Source organism: Rhinoderma darwinii, unplaced genomic scaffold (assembly GCF_050947455.1).
Source record: "Rhinoderma darwinii isolate aRhiDar2 unplaced genomic scaffold, aRhiDar2.hap1 Scaffold_732, whole genome shotgun sequence".
In the NCBI taxonomy this organism is placed as follows: Eukaryota; Metazoa; Chordata; class Amphibia; order Anura; family Rhinodermatidae; genus Rhinoderma; species Rhinoderma darwinii.
In genome coordinates, this window is record NW_027464294.1 from 1 (window position 1) to 23,596 (window position 23,596).

Below are 23,596 nucleotides of genomic sequence, written 5' to 3' on the forward strand. Positions count from 1 at the left end.
GGACATTATACTGTGTGGGGGGCATTATATAGGACATTATACTGTGGGGGGCATTATATAGGACATTATACTGTGGGGGCATTATATAGGACAATATACTGTGGGGGGGCATTATATAGGACATTATACTGTGGGGGGCATTATATAGGACATTGTACTGTGGGGGGCATTATATAGGACATTATACTGTGGGGGGCATTATATAGGACATTATACTGTGGGGGGCATTATATAGGACATTATACTGTGGGGGGGCATTATATAGGACATTATACTGTGTGGGGGGCATTATATAGGACATTATACTGTGGGGGGGGGGGGCATTATATAGGACATTATACTGTGTGGGGGGCATTATATAGGACATTATACTGTGGGGGCATTATATAGGACATTATACTGTGGGGGACATTATATAGGACATTATACTGTGGGGGGCATTATATAGGACATTATACTGTGGGGGGCATTATATAGGACATTATACTGTGGGGGCATTATATAGGACATTATACTGTGGGGGGCATTATATAGGACATTATACTGTGGGGGGCATTATATAGGACATTATACTGTGGGGGGCATTATATAGGACATTATACTGTGGGGGGCATTATATAGGACATTATACTGTGGGGGGCATTATATAGGACATTATACTGTGTGGGGGGCATTATATAGGACATTATACTGTGGGGGGCATTATATAGCACATTGTACTGTGGGGGGCATTATATAGGACATTATACTGTGGGGGGCATTATATAGGACATTATACTGTGGGGGCATTATATAGGACATTGTACTGTGGGGGGCATTATATAGGACATTATACTGTGGGGGGCATTATATAGGACATTATACTGTGGGGGCATTATATAGAACATTATACTGTGGGGGGCATTATATAGGACATTATACTGTGGGGGGCATTATATAGGACAGTATACTGTGGGGGGCATTATATAGGACATTGTACTGTGGGGGCATTATATAGGACATTATACTGTGGGGGGCATTATATAGGACATTATACTGTGGGGGGCATTATATAGGACATTGTACTGTGGGGGGTATTATATAGGACATTATACTGTGTGGGGGCATTATATAGGACATTATACTGTGGGGGGCATTATATAGGACATTGTACTGTGGGGGCATTATATAGGACATTATACTGTGGGGGCATTATATAGGACATTATACTGTGGGGGGCATTATATAGGACATTATACTGTGTGGGGGGCATTATATAGGACATTATACTGTGGGGGGCATTATATAGGACATTATACTGTGGGGGGCATTATATAGGACATTGTACTGTGGGGGGCATTATATAGGACATTATACTGTGGGGGGCATTATATAGGACATTATACTGTGGGGGGAATTATATAGGACATTGTACTGTGGGGGGTATTATATAGGACATTATACTGTGTGGGGGCATTATATAGGACATTATACTGTGGGGGACATTATATAGGACATTTTACTGTGGGGGGCATTATATAGGACATTATACTGTGGGGGCATTATATAGGACATTATACTGTGGGGGGCATTATATAGGACATTGTACTGTGGGGGGCATTATATAGGACATTATACTGTGTGGGGGCATTATATAGGACATTATACTGTAGGGGGCATTATAAAGGGAAATTGTACTGTGGGGGGCATTATATAGGACATTGTACTGTGGGGGGCATTATATAGGACATTATACTGTGGGGGGCATTATATAGGACATTATACTGTGTGGGGGCATTATATAGGGCATTATACTGTGAGGGGCATTATATAGGACATTGTACTGTGGGGGGCATTATATAGGACATTGTACTGTGGGGGGCATTATATAGGACATTATACTGTGGGGGCATTATATAGGACATTATACTGTGGGGGGCATTATATAGGACATTATACTGTGGGGCGCATTATATAGGACATTATACTGTGGGGGGCATTATATAGGACATTATACTGTGGGGGGCATTATATAGGACATTATACTGTGTGAGGGCATTATATAGGACATTATACTGTGGGGGCATTATATAGGACATTATACTGTGGGGGGCATTATATAGGACATTGTATTGTGGGGGGCATTATATAGGACATTGTACTGTGGGGTGCATTATATAGGACATTATACTGTGGGGGGCATTATATAGGACATTATACTGTGTGGGGGCATTATATAGGACATTATACTGTGGGGGGCATTATATAGGACATTATATTGTGGGGGGCATTATATAGGACATTGTATTGTGGGGGGCATTATATAGGACATTGTACTGTGGGGGGCATTATATAGGACATTATACTGTGGGGGGCATTATATAGGACATTATACTGTGTGGGGGGCATTATATAGGACATTATACTGTGGGGGGCATTATATAGGACATTATACTGTGGGGGGCATTATATAGGACATTATACTGTGTGGGGGGCATTATATAGGACATTATACTGTGTGGGGGGCATTATATAGAACATTATACTGTGGGGGGCATTATATAGGACATTATACTGTGGGGGGCATTATATAGGACATTATACTGTGTGGGGGGCATTATATAGGACATTATACTGTGGGGGGCATTATATAGGACATTATACTGTGGGGGGCATTATATAGGACATTGTACTGTGGGGGGCATTATATAGGACATTATACTGTGGGGGGCATTATATAGGACATTATACTGTGGGGGGAATTATATAGGACATTGTACTGTGGGGGGTATTATATAGGACATTATACTGTGTGGGGGCATTATATAGGACATTATACTGTGGGGGACATTATATAGGACATTGTACTGTGGGGGGCATTATATAGGACATTATACTGTGGGGGCATTATATAGGACATTATACTGTGGGGGGCATTATATAGGACATTGTACTATGGGGGGCATTATATAGGACATTATACTGTGTGGGGGCATTATATAGGACATTATACTGTAGGGGGCATTATAAAGGGAAATTGTACTGTGGGGGGCATTATATAGGACATTGTACTGTGGGGGGCATTATATAGGACATTATACTGTGGGGGGCATTATATAGGACATTATACTGTGTGGGGGCATTATATAGGGCATTATACTGTGGGGGGCATTATATAGGACATTGTACTGTGGGGGGCATTATATAGGACATTGTACTGTGGGGGGCATTATATAGGACATTATACTGTGGGGGCATTATATAGGACATTATACTGTGGGGGCATTATATAGGACATTATACTGTGGGGCGCATTATATAGGACATTATACTGTGGGGGGCATTATATAGGACATTATACTGTGGGGGGCATTATATAGGACATTATACTGTGTGGGGGCATTATATAGGACATTATACTGTGGGGGCATTATATAGGACATTATACTGTGGGGGGCATTATATAGGACATTGTATTGTGGGGGGCATTATATAGGACATTGTACTGTGGGGTGCATTATATAGGACATTATACTGTGGGGGGCATTATATAGGACATTATACTGTGTGGGGGCATTATATAGGACATTATACTGTGGGGGGCATTATATAGGACATTATATTGTGGGGGCATTATATAGGACATTGTATTGTGGGGGGCATTATATAGGACATTGTACTGTGGGGGCATTATATAGGACATTATACTGTGTGGGGGGCATTATATAGGACATTGTACTGTGGGGGGCATTATATAGGACATTATACTGTGGGGGGCATTATATAGGACATTATACTGTGGGGGGCATTATATAGGACATTGTACTGTGGGGGGCATTATATAGGACATTATACTGTGGGGGGAGCATTATATAGGACATTGTACTGTGGGGGGCATTATATAGGACATTATACTGTGGGGGGCATTATATAGGACATTATACTGTGGGGACATTATATAGGACATTATACTGTGGGGGAGCATTATATAGGACATTGTACTGTGGGGGCATTATATAGGACATTATACTGTGGGGGGCATTATACAGGACATTATACTGTGGGGGAGCATTATATAGGACATTGTACTGTGGGGGCATTATATAGGACATTATACTGTGGGGGGCATTATATAGGACATTATACTGTGGGGGGCATTATATAGGACATTGTACTGTGGGGGCATTATATAGGACATTATACTGTGGGGGGCATTATATAGGACATTATACTGTGGGGGGCATTATATAGGGCATTATACTGTGGGGGGCATTATATAGGACATTATACTGTGGGGGGCATTATATAGGACATTATATTTTTTTATGGGGTGCCGAAAGATAATTTCGCATGGGGCGCCATCTATCCTAATGTCGGCCCTGCTCGGCAGACACGTGTGATATATTAGTGACCCCTTTAGGAGACAGGTGACCAGGCTGGATGTGTATAATGATCCATATAGGGGTGTCCCCTTCCGTCTAGAGCTGTGGCCCCCGCACTCTGCATGACCACAATAATGATTCACCAACTGACCCCATATGATGGTTAATGGGGGAGCTGGGGGTGATAGGTAATGATGTAGTATGGAGGAGGGCACGGAGGAATGGCAGGGGACTTATTCTTTGCCTACTGGATTGTTTCCAAGTGGCCAAGGGGTTAATAATGTCCCTGCTCCTCAATAGTATGAGCCCTGGTGGCCGAGAGGGTAATTGCAGGTGCAAAAATTCACCTTCCACGTCTTCATTCATTTTCCTAAAGAAAATGTGAGAGAAGTAACAAGGTGGTCGGCCTGGGTCAATAAGGGGCTGAGCTGAGGGTCCGCCAACTCAAGAGTCCTAAGTAGGGTCTCCATTGCCTGGGGGAAGGATTCCATACGCTGGACTCGCCCAGTATCCTTGCCAAGGCCTTGTTGGTGCCCCCCGACCCCAGAATGAGAATTTCAGCACCATCATTAACCCTCAACAGTCTAGGGTTGTCTTCAAAAAGCCTCAGAAATTGACACAACGTAAAGACACTCAAAGAGACAAGAATATAGGAGGACCAAGGAGTTGGGTCTGTCCATAGAGGAGCCGGAGAAAGAGCTGCATGGAGATGAATGAGATCCTACAGCCAGCGGCGGAGGACCCGGCAGCCAACAGCGGAGGACCCGGCAGCCAACGGCGGAGGACCCGGCAGCCAACAGCGGAGGACCCGGCACCCAGCGGCGGAGGACCCGGCAGCAGGACGATGACCCCCAAACACACGTCCAAGGTCAAGGAGAACATTGAAGGAGCAGACGTTATGTCCTGACCCCAACATCATGAAGGGGTCGTCTGGAGAGGAAAGTTCTGACGGTTTAGGAAGGAGCGGACACCGATCACGGATTTAGGTGTTAACTCTTTATTGCCCTTTATATTATATAATAAAATCCACCCCTCCCATGTGAATCATTTAAAGGGGGTTTCCATTTTCTAAACATAAAGCTTTTTCATTTACTATAGTCCCTTAGGGGTGTACGGCGTGGTGACAGGTGCCCTTTAATCATTTATATGGCTCCAACAGAGCAACCACCGAGACACCGATGATAAAGCTTTTTTTTTTCTACTGGTCTGAACAGCTGGTGATCGGATGATCGCTGAGAGTCTGGCTGCACGGGCTTCAGAAGACATATTTGATTGATGCCATCTAGTGTAGAACTGTGGTATTACATGGTATTCTGAGTCCTCCTGAGCTGTTTGCAGCGGTTCTTCTCTCTGATCCAGATGAGGAGCCGCCTGTGTGACGTCCATCTGCGCCAGTCACCCAAAAAATTCTGCACGTCTCTAATAACCGGTCTTCAATTTCTCTGTTTTTTTAAGATCTGTGCTTGCTGTCATTTAAGGTGCACGGCTCATTACAAGAGAAAGCGCTGATAAGTGCACTGTTCAGCGCCGTGCACATTTGTGATCATCACAGTGGCATTGCCAGGAGTGGGCACCACGGGCATGTGTTCCAGGTCTTTAACCCAGAGCAGCGACTGCCACCAGCAGGGAAGGCAGCGGCAACTATTAGGTAATGACCGTCTCCCCTTCTCAGAGCCAATATCAAATACGGTGTCTGATGGGAATTTATACAGAGAAGTCCGCCCGCAGCAAGTAACACAGTCACGACTAGCGCAACATGGGGTCACCATGACTGGCATAAGGAACATTGTGGTTGTCATGGGGATATTGTGGCTGGTATATGGGACATTGTGGTTGTCATGGGGATATTGTGGCTGGTATATGGGACATTGTGGTTGTCATGGGGATATTGTGGCTGGTATATGGGACATTGTGGTTGTCATGGGGACATTGTGGCTGGTATATGGGACATTGTGGTTGTCATGGGCGCATTGTGTCTGGAATAAGTAACATTATGACTGCCACTGGGGCATTGTGGTTGTCATGGGGACATTGTGGCGGTCACCGAGGCATTGTGGTTCTCATGGGAACATTGTGACTGTCATTGGGGCATTCTGGTTGTCATGGGAACACTGTGGTTGTCATGGGGACATTGTGTCTAGGATAAGTAACATTATGACTGCCACTGTGGCATTGTGGTTGTCATGGGGACATTGTGGCGGACACGGAGGCATTGTGGTTGTCATGGCAACATTGTGGCTGTCACAGGTGCATTGTGGCTGGAATAAGGGACATTGTGGCTGTCACTGGGGCTTTGTGCCTGTCACTGGGGCATTGTGGCTGGCATAAGGGACATTGTGGCTGTCACTGGGGCTTTGTGGCTGTCACTGGGGCATTGTGGCTGGCATAAGGGACATTGTGGCTGTCACTGGGGCTTTGTGGCTGTCACTGAGGCATTGTGGCTGGCATAAGGGACATTGTGGCTGTCACTGGGGCATTGTGGCTGCTGTGGGAAATATATGGAGTAAAAGCGAGGCGCCCGGGCAGTAATCTCCGCAGAGCACGTCATCGTCGGAAGAATACGATTTCATGGCGTCGGGTCAGATTGAAAAGACAGGGAAAGTGAACGACTCCAATCAGAGAATACGTCACCTGTGGTCACCGGGTGTCATTGTATTTAGTTGCCCGGTTACGGGGGTAATAATTGGTCACACTACGTGGTGGTATTTAGACTTAGAGCCATGCCATACGCACTTGTGATGGGACAAATTATTGTGGGCAAAAATGTTTGCGCGCCCGTCTTTACGTCACCAGCATCAACGTGCCCCGGGTGTTTACAGAATATAGCAAAGCCCCTGGTGATCACATGACTAGAACAGATTTCCATCCTCTGGGAAGAAATGCTGAAAGTTTCCATCCACTGACAGCAAGCAGAGATTTGAAGGTTTTTTTAAGGGGGGAATTTCCTTTAGATGACGTGCGCTGCTTCTGATTTCACAGTTTAAAGTTCTCGTACACGTTGTTCACAGATACGTTTTTATTCGGTTTCTGGAGGAGAAAAAGAGAAATGAGACACAAACCGAGATACAAACGCTGCAAACACCTGGCCACGCCCCTTCGGGGGTGGGATGAACAGGCTGTTAGGGCATGCTGGGAGATGTGGTTTTGCAATAGTTAATAGACACCAGAGGACTTGTGTATAATTCTTTCACTGAGTTTGAAACCTGGATCCTGTTTGTGGAGACAAGTCTACAATGCAGTGTCTGTCACCCGGGTCCAGCCTTGTGTGGACGCCATCAAAACTCTCACGTGCATTATATACTGGCCAAAATATCCGCAGACTGCACTGTACACAAGTCACTGCAAAATTCTGTCTGTGTTGTATAACATCTTATAGGATTGGAGACTGCATTGTATACTAGGCTTCAAAAACAGGATCCATGATGTTTGCCAGCTGACTGATCTGCTGTATATATATATATATATATATATATACTACAGATCCCAGTACTGGTGACTAGTATACAATGCAGAGTATGAGTGTATGAGGTGTATATACTACAGATCCCAGTACTGGTGACTAGTATACAATGCAGATTATGAGTGTATGGGGTGTATATACTACAGACCCCAGTACTGATGACTAGTATACAATGCAGAGTATGAGTGTATAAGGTGTATATATTACAGATCCCAGTACTGGTGACTAGTATACAGTGCAGAATATGAGTGTATGAGGTGTATATATGACAGACCCCAGTACTGATGACTAGTATACAATGCAGAGTATGAGTGTATAAGGTGTATATATTACAGATCCCAGTACTAGTGACTAGTATACAGTGCAGAATATGAGTGTATGAGGTGTATATACTACAGATCCCAGTACTGATGACTAGTATACAATGCAGAATATGAGTGTATGGGGTGTATATACTACAGACCCCAGTACTGAGGACTAGTATACAATGCAGAATATGAGTGTATTAGGTGTATATACTACAGACCCCAGTACTGATGACTAGTATACAATGCAGAGTATGAGTGTATGAGGTGTATATACTACATACCCCAGTACTGATGACTAGTATACAATGCAGAGTATGAGTGTATGAGGTGTATATACTACGGATCCCAGTACTGGTGACTAGTATACAATGCAGAGTATGAGTGTATGAGGTGTATATACTACAGATCCCAGTACTGATGACTAGTATACAATGCAGAATATGAGTGTATGAGGTGTATATACTGTCGTGGAAATGCATCGCTCAAAATATATTAGACTGAAATTTATACGAGTCCCAACAGACTCTCAAGGCCAGACTCCATTAGTCAGAATCCTAATTAGGATATTTCACCGATATATATCGAGAGACGAGAAGAAAACACACAGACACGCTGAAATGTTCAAAATTCTCATCTGAAGGATTTATTACCAAACTCAAACTGTTAAACTGAAATTCAGAAGGGGTGTAGGCTTGAGGTAAACCAATCAGAGACAATGTAACAATATTTGTTATTCAGTAAAAAGCATACAATAAAATACATCATTATAATTCTCCACACATTATGTTTACAGGTTTCTTATCTCTCTTTTGGACAGAATGTCCTCGTGGAGATGGGGGGAGACCTTCCCTCACGCATACTTGCCATCCCCCCATCTCACTCCCATCTCACTCCCTGTCCATCTTCGCATGGGAACCAAGGTCAAAGATAAAACATACGAAATCAACATTACTTGTATTAAAGGAACAATGACTTTTCTATTCACTACAATAAAACCAAGATGGGAACTCCAGACAAGATGGCTGCTGCACGAAACTAAATCATTTACACATTATCATCACTTTCACATAATACATATCTTAGTAATTCGGCCTCCTGCTTGATAATTCACAATGTAATTTCAAACAGAGAATATAAGCAAATAAATCATCCTTCACAAACCTCCCTTTTTCTCATATTAAATTACAGAAATTATATATTATGATTATGAAACTCAAACAATATATCAATAGGGCCACAACTAATATGATGCCATCACCAATGTCCGGTTAGGGTATGGGGTCGCACCAGTGTATTGACAAGTCATGTACATCATCGTCCTCTTCTTCTCCTGTCTTCTGATTAGAACACTTGATACTGCTGATGGATTCACTCAGGTCTTTGGTCCTTACTTTGATCTTTGCTGATGTCATCAGGACTTGATTTGGTCTTTTTCATCTGTCAGACACCGTCTCTTTTAGTTTACGTCGCCGGGCTATACACAACACCTCATGCTGTGAGCCTGGTGTGAGATCCCACGTAGGCGGATTAGTGGGGTGTTATTGTGACCCCACAAACCCTCCGCTCATCTGTCTTCTTATCTTGTCTGGGCGGCTGCTTGGAATTGTGACACTGCCGTCAGTTCATGACAAACGCGTTGTACTGGCTCCGGCTGCGCCTGCCGCACCTCAGTAATGGAGTTCATCGTATCAAAAATCTTTTAGTTCATGTTTACTGGCACTTTCTGGGGAACCCCAACCCTTGTCAATTGTTACTAATCTGGTGATAACATCTACGTACTATAAAAGTTGTTCTAAGTACATACAATAACAATGTCAGGCCCTTAAACTAAATCAAACAAACAAACACCTTTTATATAAGAAAAACTTCTCTGTTCCAATGGACAGGGCACCTAGAAGATGTGTAATTATTGGGTACATTTCATATGCACTTGGTGTCACGCTTTCCAGCAGGATTTGTACGTTGATCTGAGCTGATTGCCTGGAACATTTCCAGCTCACCAAAATATACACAGATTCCACATGTTTATCTGACAAATGTCACAAACCAATTTTCCTTACTCTAATTTGTATTGCATGGGGAGGCCTCTCAAGGTCTGTTCTCTTCGTGGGAGGCGGGTATGATAAGGTTGGCACCGGTCTACCAGGACTGTTCTGTAGGCAAATCAAACAGCTCTAACAGAATTTAGCAGCAACAGCTGTAAAGCCTGGGACATACCAATTAGATCTTACCAAATCGATCCTTGCAGTCTTGGGGCATATGTGAGGTCATACACCATCAATGCAAAAGCCATCAAGAGTGCCTTGGGTCTTACCGGTTCACGTTCCCTTATCCGTCCACATTCTGTTAGAATCTGGTTCTCACGCCTTCCGCTCCCAGTTGGACTCGTCCTATGGAGAACAAGCTTTTTCATTGTATAGACATTAATTGATCTTAATCAAATAATTAATTTGAAGAAAAACATTAACAAATAACATCTTTACATCAAACGTTCACATTGAGCAATAACTAGAGATGATACATGCAAACTCATTTTTCTTCTTTATATATATATATACACACACACACACGAACACTGCACAGAATTTTCCTTTCACAATAACAACGACAAAAAACAAATAACTAAAAATATTTTCAAATGGGAATATTCCACTTCTGTACTTTTTATCTGACGCATGACTCTAATAGTCCAATGCTAAAGCTGGTCCAGAACTTTACATAAAACTTAACTTCAGTATTTAATATTCCCACAGCCCTTCTTAAATACAATTACTAAACAAACTAACTTTGGAATAACATCTGAAGAACTGCTGATATCGTATTGTACAAACATCAGGTCAATACTTGGGATAACACTATTCCCCTGTCACTTACACACAACGTCTGCAGTGGGGAAAATACAGGCCGGGCTTCAGGCCCCCCTGAGAACAGGTCTACACACATGAGCACATTGTCATACACTTCTACCTCGGGTAGTTGTATGTTCTGCAGTCGCTGGGACGGGTAATCTGGCTGGGATGCACTTTTCACAGGTACCTTTGCTGTTTTACCTATGTCATGCCGTGCGCACATCATGCCGGCTGCTACAAACCTAGTGGTGGCATTATTGTATCCAGGGACAAGCCAATTTACTGACACCTGGCTGCATATACCCTTGTTGTCAGTTCTGTTTTCTCTTGCTCTCTCAATTGGCTTACCCAATGATCCAATAAAGTTCCTACTACCAATGGGCCCATAATTGTGGGCGATGCCAAAAGCGTACCTAGAGTCAGTGTATATGTCGGCCGTCTTACCTTCTGCCAGGTTACAGCCTCAGCGAGCACCTCCAGCTCCGCTCCTTGAGATGAACAAGAAGGTGAGAGTGGTTTCTGGGTAATTTACCTGGTGCCTCGTATCCTGTTCTACACATGCTGTATATGATAAAGTATGTCTACATTACAAATTTACATTGGAAACCCATGTCACATATAGATAGAACATTTCAAAAGGGTGGAGTTTTATTGTTCCACATTTAGCTGATGATCCAGAACACTTGTACATCCCACCCACCAGGTCCTGTAAATACCTGATTAATACAAAAACAAACAAAATATGTTACTGAAATCTGGCATAAAAGAAACAATATTCAAACAATTTTTTTTTTTGTTTTGCCTTCTCCCCATCTAAATCTGTAAAGACTCATCTGTGAGTGACGTCACCTCACCTCCTGTGTAAATTGGCTGGAGGGGGATCTGGAACCATCTACACAGAAAAACCTCAAAATATAAGTTACTGTCATACACATTTAATCTGGGTTACTCCTTGAAACTCATACACATTTTGTAGATCTCCTAGAACCAAATTCATTAATTCAAAACAAAATAAAACACAAAACAAAACTATCTGATCAGTCCCTTCACCATTGGGAAATCTTCAACCCTTTCTCAGCCACTGGGATAGGGCAGTGCTTGGCATAGCTCCCTCTGGCTGTGAAGGGGTCATAAAATTGCCTGTAAAAAGGAGAACAGATCAGTCCCTTCAACATTCCCTCCTATTTGGACTCTGCGAAAGTAATGTAGCAGGGTTCAAATCTACATATCAACATAATGAGATTAGGCACTCTATCGGGGGAGCACTAGTTTAACCCCCTGTAATACACAACAGCCTGGAACAAAAAAGATTACTTTCTCCTGACAAAAATACATTTTATCTTTAAAATGACCTGCAACCATTTACCTGTAAAACATCTCACATTTTAAAAAAATAACATTTAGGCAGCACCATAGCACGTGCCTCATGTGTGAAAACAAAAAACAAGACAATTGTAATTAGTTATTCAATAACACAGAAAATAATATATCTGGTAATATTAATTACTGCAAACCAATAAGCTGTACATAAGAATAGGGAACAGAGGGGGCACATACATGTTCAAGACCCCGTGTCTCACAATATCTGTAGTTTAATACATTTGAATTAACATTAAAACATTCCAACAATAAATCTTATCACATTATAACACATTAATCTGCAGTGTAGCTTTTATCTTTCTACAAACAGATCCAGCCGGCTGTAATATTTTTCTCGCTTGGTGTAGTTACAGACGACTGCGCTGCGCGAAAATAAAACACGTAGAACTGATTTTAACCCCATACACAAAACACTAACATTTTTAGACATTACTGCTGTTAAAAATAGGAAACATACAATATAGTTCTGCTTTTATTGTGGCCATTAGTTTCAAACTTCAGACATGTTACATTACACACATCACACAGATGTCTCATCACATCACACATGTTACATTGCACACATCACACAGATGTTTCATCACATCACACATGTTCACATTGCACTCCCCCCGTTCTGACCCACGTTAGTCACTGCAATGTACCTGGCTGCTCCATTTTCTTCACTCTTCCAATGAAAATTTACACCTGTATTTAAATTGTTCTTTCTCACATGCAAACATCCTTCTTACGGCTGCCAGCCTTTTCAACAATTTTTTACAGTGTGTTATTTTGCCTTCACATACTTTATAATTAAAGCCCCAGCTCCTTTTGCTCATTCTAATGTTGGCCGGGACCAGTGCCCCAAAGCATCTTTGTCCAACTTCCTCCTGACCCCATGGTCGGAGAGCAGTAGGGTGATTTCCGGTAAATCCCCCACCTCCAGGCAAACAGGCCACGTTTGCCGACAGATATCTCAGACCAGTCTATCTCCTAGACTGTCTTACCAATACGATATCACAAGTCGTTCCTCCAGACATTCTAGCAGTAGGATCCTCTGATCCCTCACTGGATTGAACATCAAGAACAGACAAAATGCTGCCAATCAACAATTACAAGAGCAAATTCTTCAACACAATCGACATTCATGAACCTCCATTGATTCAAGCAGGAGTTGGTCACTTCACTTATGCAGAACACTTGCTGCCGGGGTGTGTCTTTCAGTTCATAGAGCCCATGATGTAACATATATCCCAAACTATTTCCTCTAGCACTTTGCAATGGTTTCACATGCAAATTATATTTGGTAACATATATATATATTATCCTCCCCGCTCAGCCGTTCACTTTGTGGGTTGTAGTTTAGGGGGCTGTTATGTATGTTGGTGATAATTTCTTTACGGGCTATGGGTCTGATCCAATACCAATGTTCTTCACTGTAATTACTACTACGACACAGGTGGCACCTGGGATAAGTGTCAGGGTCATTCAATGAATACAGGATGTTATATTACAACGGTATTCAATCCAGCGGTCTGATGTTATACTACTACAGACTTAATTACTTGGATGTTATTTTACATCAAAGTGTATATGCCGGATTATCACATGTGCTAGAAATCAGTCTGTACTGATTCCCACCTTATGCCAGTCTGGCAATGCATACAACTGGTTTATGGACCCTTACACACAATATCACTGGCTGGCAATGCGTTAGGAAAATATAAATGATTTTCTAATACAGTATTCAAAGTTTTCCCTATTGCACTGGGTAATGGTATTGAGTGCAAATTCAATATAGACACAATTGCTTCTCCTTGCACTGGATTCTACATTATCAGGACTTAACCATTGAAGCCCCTGTGGTACTACATGATATTACTCATAACTATCCAACTTTCTATGGGTCTGAGCCAATACCAGTCAATACCTCCCAACTATAATCCCAGACAAACGGGTAACAGAACAACTATTAATCCTCAACAATTTTACACAACTAAATAACAAATAACGCTACAACAAAGCAGCAAGCAGAAGTTTTGTTTTTTCCTCACAGTCCAAAACAACTCTTTGCATTTCAAATACTTCACATGTGAGTTACGACTTCTCTCTGCCATGCGCTACGTCACTGCATTCCAAAGGCTTCTCACAATTTTTCCTGGTTAACTATGTATTTGCTGGCAAAAATTCTCTCATGTCTTTCATATCAACAGTTTAAGATCACGTACACACCTGCAATCCTTCATCACACAAAAAGCTTCAACATACCTTTTTGGATCCATCTTTCAACCCACTGACTAAGGAGTCTCGTCCATAGAAGTGACGTTCTGACAGCTGGATTCCAAGGCTTACGCAATACATGTGTGAATGGTGTAAGAATAAGCTCCTTACCTACCGCGGTTTTTGTAATTCACAGATGCAAAGCCAGACCTCTCCAGTGACAGCTTATCAGACGTGCAATCTTCCTGGGTTTTATCGGCACCATTACTGTCGTGGAAATGCATCGCTCAAAATATATTAGACTGAAATTTATACGAGTCCCAACAGACTCTCAAGGCCAGACTCCATTAGTCAGAATCCTAATTAGGATATTTCACCGATATATATCGAGAGACGAGAAGAAAACACACAGACACGCTGAAATGTTCAAAATTCTCATCTGAAGGATTTATTACCAAACTCAAACTGTTAAACTGAAATTCAGAAGGGGTGTAGGCTTGAGGTAAACCAATCAGAGACAATGTAACAATATTTGTTATTCAGTAAAAAGCATACAATAAAATACATCATTATAATTCTCCACACATTATGTTTACAGGTTTCTTATCTCTCTTTTGGACAGAATGTCCTCGTGGAGATGGGGGGAGACCTTCCCTCACGCATACTTGCCATCCCCCCATCTCACTCCCATCTCACTCCCTGTCCATCTTCGCATGGGAACCAAGGTCAAAGATAAAACATACGAAATCAACATTACTTGTATTAAAGGAACAATGACTTTTCTATTCACTACAATAAAACCAAGATGGGAACTCCAGACAAGATGGCTGCTGCACGAAACTAAATCATTTACACATTATCATCACTTTCACATAATACATATCTTAGTAATTCGGCCTCCTGCTTGATAATTCACAATGTAATTTCAAACAGAGAATATAAGCAAATAAATCATCCTTCACAAACCTCCCTTTTTCTCATATTAAATTACAGAAATTATATATTATGATTATGAAACTCAAACAATATATCAATAGGGCCACAACTAATATGATGCCATCACCAATGTCCGGTTAGGGTATGGGGTCGCACCAGTGTATTGACAAGTCATGTACATCATCGTCCTCTTCTTCTCCTGTCTTCTGATTAGAACACTTGATACTGCTGATGGATTCACTCAGGTCTTTGGTCCTTACTTTGATCTTTGCTGATGTCATCAGGACTTGATTTGGTCTTTTTCATCTGTCAGACACCGTCTCTTTTAGTTTACGTCGCCGGGCTATACACAACACCTCATGCTGTGAGCCTGGTGTGAGATCCCACGTAGGCGGATTAGTGGGGTGTTATTGTGACCCCACAAACCCTCCGCTCATCTGTCTTCTTATCTTGTCTGGGCGGCTGCTTGGAATTGTGACACTGCCGTCAGTTCATGACAAACGCGTTGTACTGGCTCCGGCTGCGCCTGCCGCACCTCAGTAATGGAGTTCATCGTATCAAAAATCTTTTAGTTCATGTTTACTGGCACTTTCTGGGGAACCCCAACCCTTGTCAATTGTTACTAATCTGGTGATAACATCTACGTACTATAAAAGTTGTTCTAAGTACATACAATAACAATGTCAGGCCCTTAAACTAAATCAAACAAACAAACACCTTTTATATAAGAAAAACTTCTCTGTTCCAATGGACAGGGCACCTAGAAGATGTGTAATTATTGGGTACATTTCATATGCACTTGGTGTCACGCTTTCCAGCAGGATTTGTACGTTGATCTGAGCTGATTGCCTGGAACATTTCCAGCTCACCAAAATATACACAGATTCCACATGTTTATCTGACAAATGTCACAAACCAATTTTCCTTACTCTAATTTGTATTGCATGGGGAGGCCTCTCAAGGTCTGTTCTCTTCGTGGGAGGCGGGTATGATAAGGTTGGCACCGGTCTACCAGGACTGTTCTGTAGGCAAATCAAACAGCTCTAACAGAATTTAGCAGCAACAGCTGTAAAGCCTGGGACATACCAATTAGATCTTACCAAATCGATCCTTGCAGTCTTGGGGCATATGTGAGGTCATACACCATCAATGCAAAAGCCATCAAGAGTGCCTTGGGTCTTACCGGTTCACGTTCCCTTATCCGTCCACATTCTGTTAGAATCTGGTTCTCACGCCTTCCGCTCCCAGTTGGACTCGTCCTATGGAGAACAAGCTTTTTCATTGTATAGACATTAATTGATCTTAATCAAATAATTAATTTGAAGAAAAACATTAACAAATAACATCTTTACATCAAACGTTCACATTGAGCAATAACTAGAGATGATACATGCAAACTCATTTTTCTTCTTTATATATATATATACACACACACACACGAACACTGCACAGAATTTTCCTTTCACAATAACAACGACAAAAAACAAATAACTAAAAATATTTTCAAATGGGAATATTCCACTTCTGTACTTTTTATCTGACGCATGACTCTAATAGTCCAATGCTAAAGCTGGTCCAGAACTTTACATAAAACTTAACTTCAGTATTTAATATTCCCACAGCCCTTCTTAAATACAATTACTAAACAAACTAACTTTGGAATAACATCTGAAGAACTGCTGATATCGTATTGTACAAACATCAGGTCAATACTTGGGATAACACTATTCCCCTGTCACTTACACACAACGTCTGCAGTGGGGAAAATACAGGCCGGGCTTCAGGCCCCCCTGAGAACAGGTCTACACACATGAGCACATTGTCATACACTTCTACCTCGGGTAGTTGTATGTTCTGCAGTCGCTGGGACGGGTAATCTGGCTGGGATGCACTTTTCACAGGTACCTTTGCTGTTTTACCTATGTCATGCCGTGCGCACATCATGCCGGCTGCTACAAACCTAGTGGTGGCATTATTGTATCCAGGGACAAGCCAATTTACTGACACCTGGCTGCATATACCCTTGTTGTCAGTTCTGTTTTCTCTTGCTCTCTCAATTGGCTTACCCAATGATCCAATAAAGTTCCTACTACCAATGGGCCCATAATTGTGGGCGATGCCAAAAGCGTACCTAGAGTCAGTGTATATGTCGGCCGTCTTACCTTCTGCCAGGTTACAGCCTCAGCGAGCACCTCCAGCTCCGCTCCTTGAGATGAACAAGAAGGTGAGAGTGGTTTCTGGGTAATTTACCTGGTGCCTCGTATCCTGTTCTACACATGCTGTATATGATAAAGTATGTCTACATTACAAATTTACATTGGAAACCCATGTCACATATAGATAGAACATTTCAAAAGGGTGGAGTTTTATTGTTCCACATTTAGCTGATGATCCAGAACACTTGTACATCCCACCCACCAGGTCCTGTAAATACCTGATTAATACAAAAACAAACAAAATATGTTACTGAAATCTGGCATAAAAGAAACAATATTCAAACAATTTTTTTTTTTGTTTTGCCTTCTCCCCATCTAAATCTGTAAAGACTCATCTGTGAGTGACGTCACCTCACCTCCTGTGTAAATTGGCTGGAGGGGGATCTGGAACCATCTACACAGAAAAACCTCAAAATATAAGTTACTGTCATACACATTTAATCTGGGTTACTCCTTGAAACTCATACACATTTTGTAGATCTCCTAGAACCAAATTCATTAATTCAAAACAAAATAAAACACAAAACAAAACTATCTGATCAGTCCCTTCACCATTGGGAAATCTTCAACCCTTTCTCAGCCACTGGGATAGGGCAGTGCTTGGCATAGCTCCCTCTGGCTGTGAAGGGGTCATAAAATTGCCTGTAAAAAGGAGAACAGATCAGTCCCTTCAACATTCCCTCCTATTTGGACTCTGCGAAAGTAATGTAGCAGGGTTCAAATCTACATATCAACATAATGAGATTAGGCACTCTATCGGGGGAGCACTAGTTTAACCCCCTGTAATACACAACAGCCTGGAACAAAAAAGATTACTTTCTCCTGACAAAAATACATTTTATCTTTAAAATGACCTGCAACCATTTACCTGTAAAACATCTCACATTTTAAAAAAATAACATTTAGGCAGCACCATAGCACGTGCCTCATGTGTGAAAACAAAAAACAAGACAATTGTAATTAGTTATTCAATAACACAGAAAATAATATATCTGGTAATATTAATTACTGCAAACCAATAAGCTGTACATAAGAATAGGGAACAGAGGGGGCACATACATGTTCAAGACCCCGTGTCTCACAATATCTGTAGTTTAATACATTTGAATTAACATTAAAACATTCCAACAATAAATCTTATCACATTATAACACATTAATCTGCAGTGTAGCTTTTATCTTTCTACAAACAGATCCAGCCGGCTGTAATATTTTTCTCGCTTGGTGTAGTTACAGACGACTGCGCTGCGCGAAAATAAAACACGTAGAACTGATTTTAACCCCATACACAAAACACTAACATTTTTAGACATTACTGCTGTTAAAAATAGGAAACATACAATATAGTTCTGCTTTTATTGTGGCCATTAGTTTCAAACTTCAGACATGTTACATTACACACATCACACAGATGTCTCATCACATCACACATGTTACATTGCACACATCACACAGATGTTTCATCACATCACACATGTTCACATTGCACTCCCCCCGTTCTGACCCACGTTAGTCACTGCAATGTACCTGGCTGCTCCATTTTCTTCACTCTTCCAATGAAAATTTACACCTGTATTTAAATTGTTCTTTCTCACATGCAAACATCCTTCTTACGGCTGCCAGCCTTTTCAACAATTTTTTACAGTGTGTTATTTTGCCTTCACATACTTTATAATTAAAGCCCCAGCTCCTTTTGCTCATTCTAATGTTGGCCGGGACCAGTGCCCCAAAGCATCTTTGTCCAACTTCCTCCTGACCCCATGGTCGGAGAGCAGTAGGGTGATTTCCGGTAAATCCCCCACCTCCAGGCAAACAGGCCACGTTTGCCGACAGATATCTCAGACCAGTCTATCTCCTAGACTGTCTTACCAATACGATATCACAAGTCGTTCCTCCAGACATTCTAGCAGTAGGATCCTCTGATCCCTCACTGGATTGAACATCAAGAACAGACAAAATGCTGCCAATCAACAATTACAAGAGCAAATTCTTCAACACAATCGACATTCATGAACCTCCATTGATTCAAGCAGGAGTTGGTCACTTCACTTATGCAGAACACTTGCTGCCGGGGTGTGTCTTTCAGTTCATAGAGCCCATGATGTAACATATATCCCAAACTATTTCCTCTAGCACTTTGCAATGGTTTCACATGCAAATTATATTTGGTAACATATATATATATTATCCTCCCCGCTCAGCCGTTCACTTTGTGGGTTGTAGTTTAGGGGGCTGTTATGTATGTTGGTGATAATTTCTTTACGGGCTATGGGTCTGATCCAATACCAATGTTCTTCACTGTAATTACTACTACGACACAGGTGGCACCTGGGATAAGTGTCAGGGTCATTCAATGAATACAGGATGTTATATTACAACGGTATTCAATCCAGCGGTCTGATGTTATACTACTACAGACTTAATTACTTGGATGTTATTTTACATCAAAGTGTATATGCCGGATTATCACATGTGCTAGAAATCAGTCTGTACTGATTCCCACCTTATGCCAGTCTGGCAATGCATACAACTGGTTTATGGACCCTTACACACAATATCACTGGCTGGCAATGCGTTAGGAAAATATAAATGATTTTCTAATACAGTATTCAAAGTTTTCCCTATTGCACTGGGTAATGGTATTGAGTGCAAATTCAATATAGACACAATTGCTTCTCCTTGCACTGGATTCTACATTATCAGGACTTAACCATTGAAGCCCCTGTGGTACTACATGATATTACTCATAACTATCCAACTTTCTATGGGTCTGAGCCAATACCAGTCAATACCTCCCAACTATAATCCCAGACAAACGGGTAACAGAACAACTATTAATCCTCAACAATTTTACACAACTAAATAACAAATAACGCTACAACAAAGCAGCAAGCAGAAGTTTTGTTTTTTCCTCACAGTCCAAAACAACTCTTTGCATTTCAAATACTTCACATGTGAGTTACGACTTCTCTCTGCCATGCGCTACGTCACTGCATTCCAAAGGCTTCTCACAATTTTTCCTGGTTAACTATGTATTTGCTGGCAAAAATTCTCTCATGTCTTTCATATCAACAGTTTAAGATCACGTACACACCTGCAATCCTTCATCACACAAAAAGCTTCAACATACCTTTTTGGATCCATCTTTCAACCCACTGACTAAGGAGTCTCGTCCATAGAAGTGACGTTCTGACAGCTGGATTCCAAGGCTTACGCAATACATGTGTGAATGGTGTAAGAATAAGCTCCTTACCTACCGCGGTTTTTGTAATTCACAGATGCAAAGCCAGACCTCTCCAGTGACAGCTTATCAGACGTGCAATCTTCCTGGGTTTTATCGGCACCATTACTGTCGTGGAAATGCATCGCTCAAAATATATTAGACTGAAATTTATACGAGTCCCAACAGACTCTCAAGGCCAGACTCCATTAGTCAGAATCCTAATTAGGATATTTCACCGATATATATCGAGAGACGAGAAGAAAACACACAGACACGCTGAAATGTTCAAAATTCTCATCTGAAGGATTTATTACCAAACTCAAACTGTTAAACTGAAATTCAGAAGGGGTGTAGGCTTGAGGTAAACCAATCAGAGACAATGTAACAATATTTGTTATTCAGTAAAAAGCATACAATAAAATACATCATTATAATTCTCCACACATTATGTTTACAGGTTTCTTATCTCTCTTTTGGACAGAATGTCCTCGTGGAGATGGGGGGAGACCTTCCCTCACGCATACTTGCCATCCCCCCATCTCACTCCCATCTCACTCCCTGTCCATCTTCGCATGGGAACCAAGGTCAAAGATAAAACATACGAAATCAACATTACTTGTATTAAAGGAACAATGACTTTTCTATTCACTACAATAAAACCAAGATGGGAACTCCAGACAAGATGGCTGCTGCACGAAACTAAATCATTTACACATTATCATCACTTTCACATAATACATATCTTAGTAATTCGGCCTCCTGCTTGATAATTCACAATGTAATTTCAAACAGAGAATATAAGCAAATAAATCATCCTTCACAATACTACAGACCCCAGTACTGATGACTAGTATACAATGCAGAGTATGAGTGTATGAGGTGTATATACTACATACCCCAGTACTGATGACTAGTATACAATGCAGAGTATGAGTGTATGAGGTGTATATACTACAGATCCCAGTACTGATGACTAGTATACAATGCAGAATATGAGTGTATGGGGTGTATATACTACAGACCCAGTACTGAGGACTAGTATACAATGCAGAATATGAGTGTATGAGGTGTATATACTACAGACCCCAGTACTGATGACTAGTATACAATGCAGAGTATGAGTGTATGAGGTGTATATACTACATACCCCAGTACTGATGACTAGTATACAATGCAGAGTACGAGTGTATGGGGTGTATATACTACGGATCCCAGTACTTATGACTAGTATACAATGCAGAATATGAGTGTATGGGGTGTATATACTACAGACCCCAGTACTGATGACTAGTATACAATGCAGAATATGAGTGTATGAGGTGTATATACTACAGACCCCAGTACTGATGACTAGTATACAATGCAGAGTATGAGTGTATAAGGTGTATATACTACAGATCCCAGTACTGATGACTAGTATACAATGCAGAGTATGAGTGTATGAGGTGTATATACCACAGATCCCAGTACTGGTGACTATTATACAATGCAGAATATGAGTGTATGAGGTGTATATACTACAGACCCCAGTACTGATGACTAGTATACAATGCAGAATATGAGTGTATGAGGAGTATATACTACAGACTCCAGTACTGAGGACTAGTATACAATGCAGAATATGAGTGTATGGGGTGTATATAATACAGACCCCAGTACTGATGACTAGTATACAATGCAGAGTATGAGTGTATGAGGTGTATATACTACATACCCCAGTACTGATGACTAGTATACAATGCAGAGTATGAGTGTATGAGGTGTATATACTACGCATCCCAGTACTGATGACTAGTATACAATGCAGAATATGAGTGTATGAGGTGTATATACTACAGATCCCAGTACTTATGACTAGTATACAATGCAGAATATGAGTGTATGAGGTGTATATATTACATACCCCAGTACTGATGACTAGTATACAATGCAGAGTATGAGTGTATGAGGAGTATATACTACAGACCCCAGTACTGATGACTAGTATACAATGCAGAGTATGAGTGTATGAGGTGTATATACTACATACCCCAGTACTGATGACTAGTATACAATGCAGAGTATGAGTGTATGAGGTGTATATACTACGGATCCCAGTACTGATGACTAGTATACAATGCAGAATATGAGTGTATGAGGTGTATATATTACAGGCCCCAGTACTGATGACTAGTATACAATGCAGAATATGAGTGTATGAGGTGTATATACTACATACCCCAGTACTGATGACTAGTATACAATGCAGAGTATGAGTGTATGAGGTGTATATACTACGGATCCCAGTACTGGTGACTAGTATACAATGCAGAATATGAGTGTATGAGGTGTATATACTACAGACCCCAGTACTGAGGACTAGTATACAATGCAGAATATGAGTGTATGAGGTGTATATACTACAGACCCCAGTACTGAGGACTTGTATACAATGCAGAATATGAGTGTATGAGGTGTATATACTACAGACCCCAGTACTGATGACTAGTATACAATGCAGAATATGAGTATATGAGGTGTATATACTACAGATCCCAGTACTGATGACTAGTATACAATGCAGAATATGAGTGTATGGGGTGTATATATTACAGACCCAGTACTGAGGACTAGTATACAAGGCAGAATATGAGTGTATGAGGTGTATATACTACAGACCCCAGTA

The 23,596-nt window shown here is 41.3% G+C and overlaps 1 long non-coding RNA gene across 1 annotated transcript in view; it reads right to left on the reverse strand.

Annotated features, from left to right (window-relative positions):
• Positions 1-5,342: 5,342 nt before the first annotated feature.
• The window catches only part of LOC142729704 (uncharacterized), a 31,496-nt gene continuing 13,242 nt past the window's right edge, over positions 5,343-23,596 (reverse strand). Inside the window, exon 3 of the long non-coding RNA XR_012878448.1 lies at positions 5,343-7,388. This is a non-coding gene — a long non-coding RNA (uncharacterized LOC142729704). The remainder of the gene's footprint in view (positions 7,389-23,596) is intronic.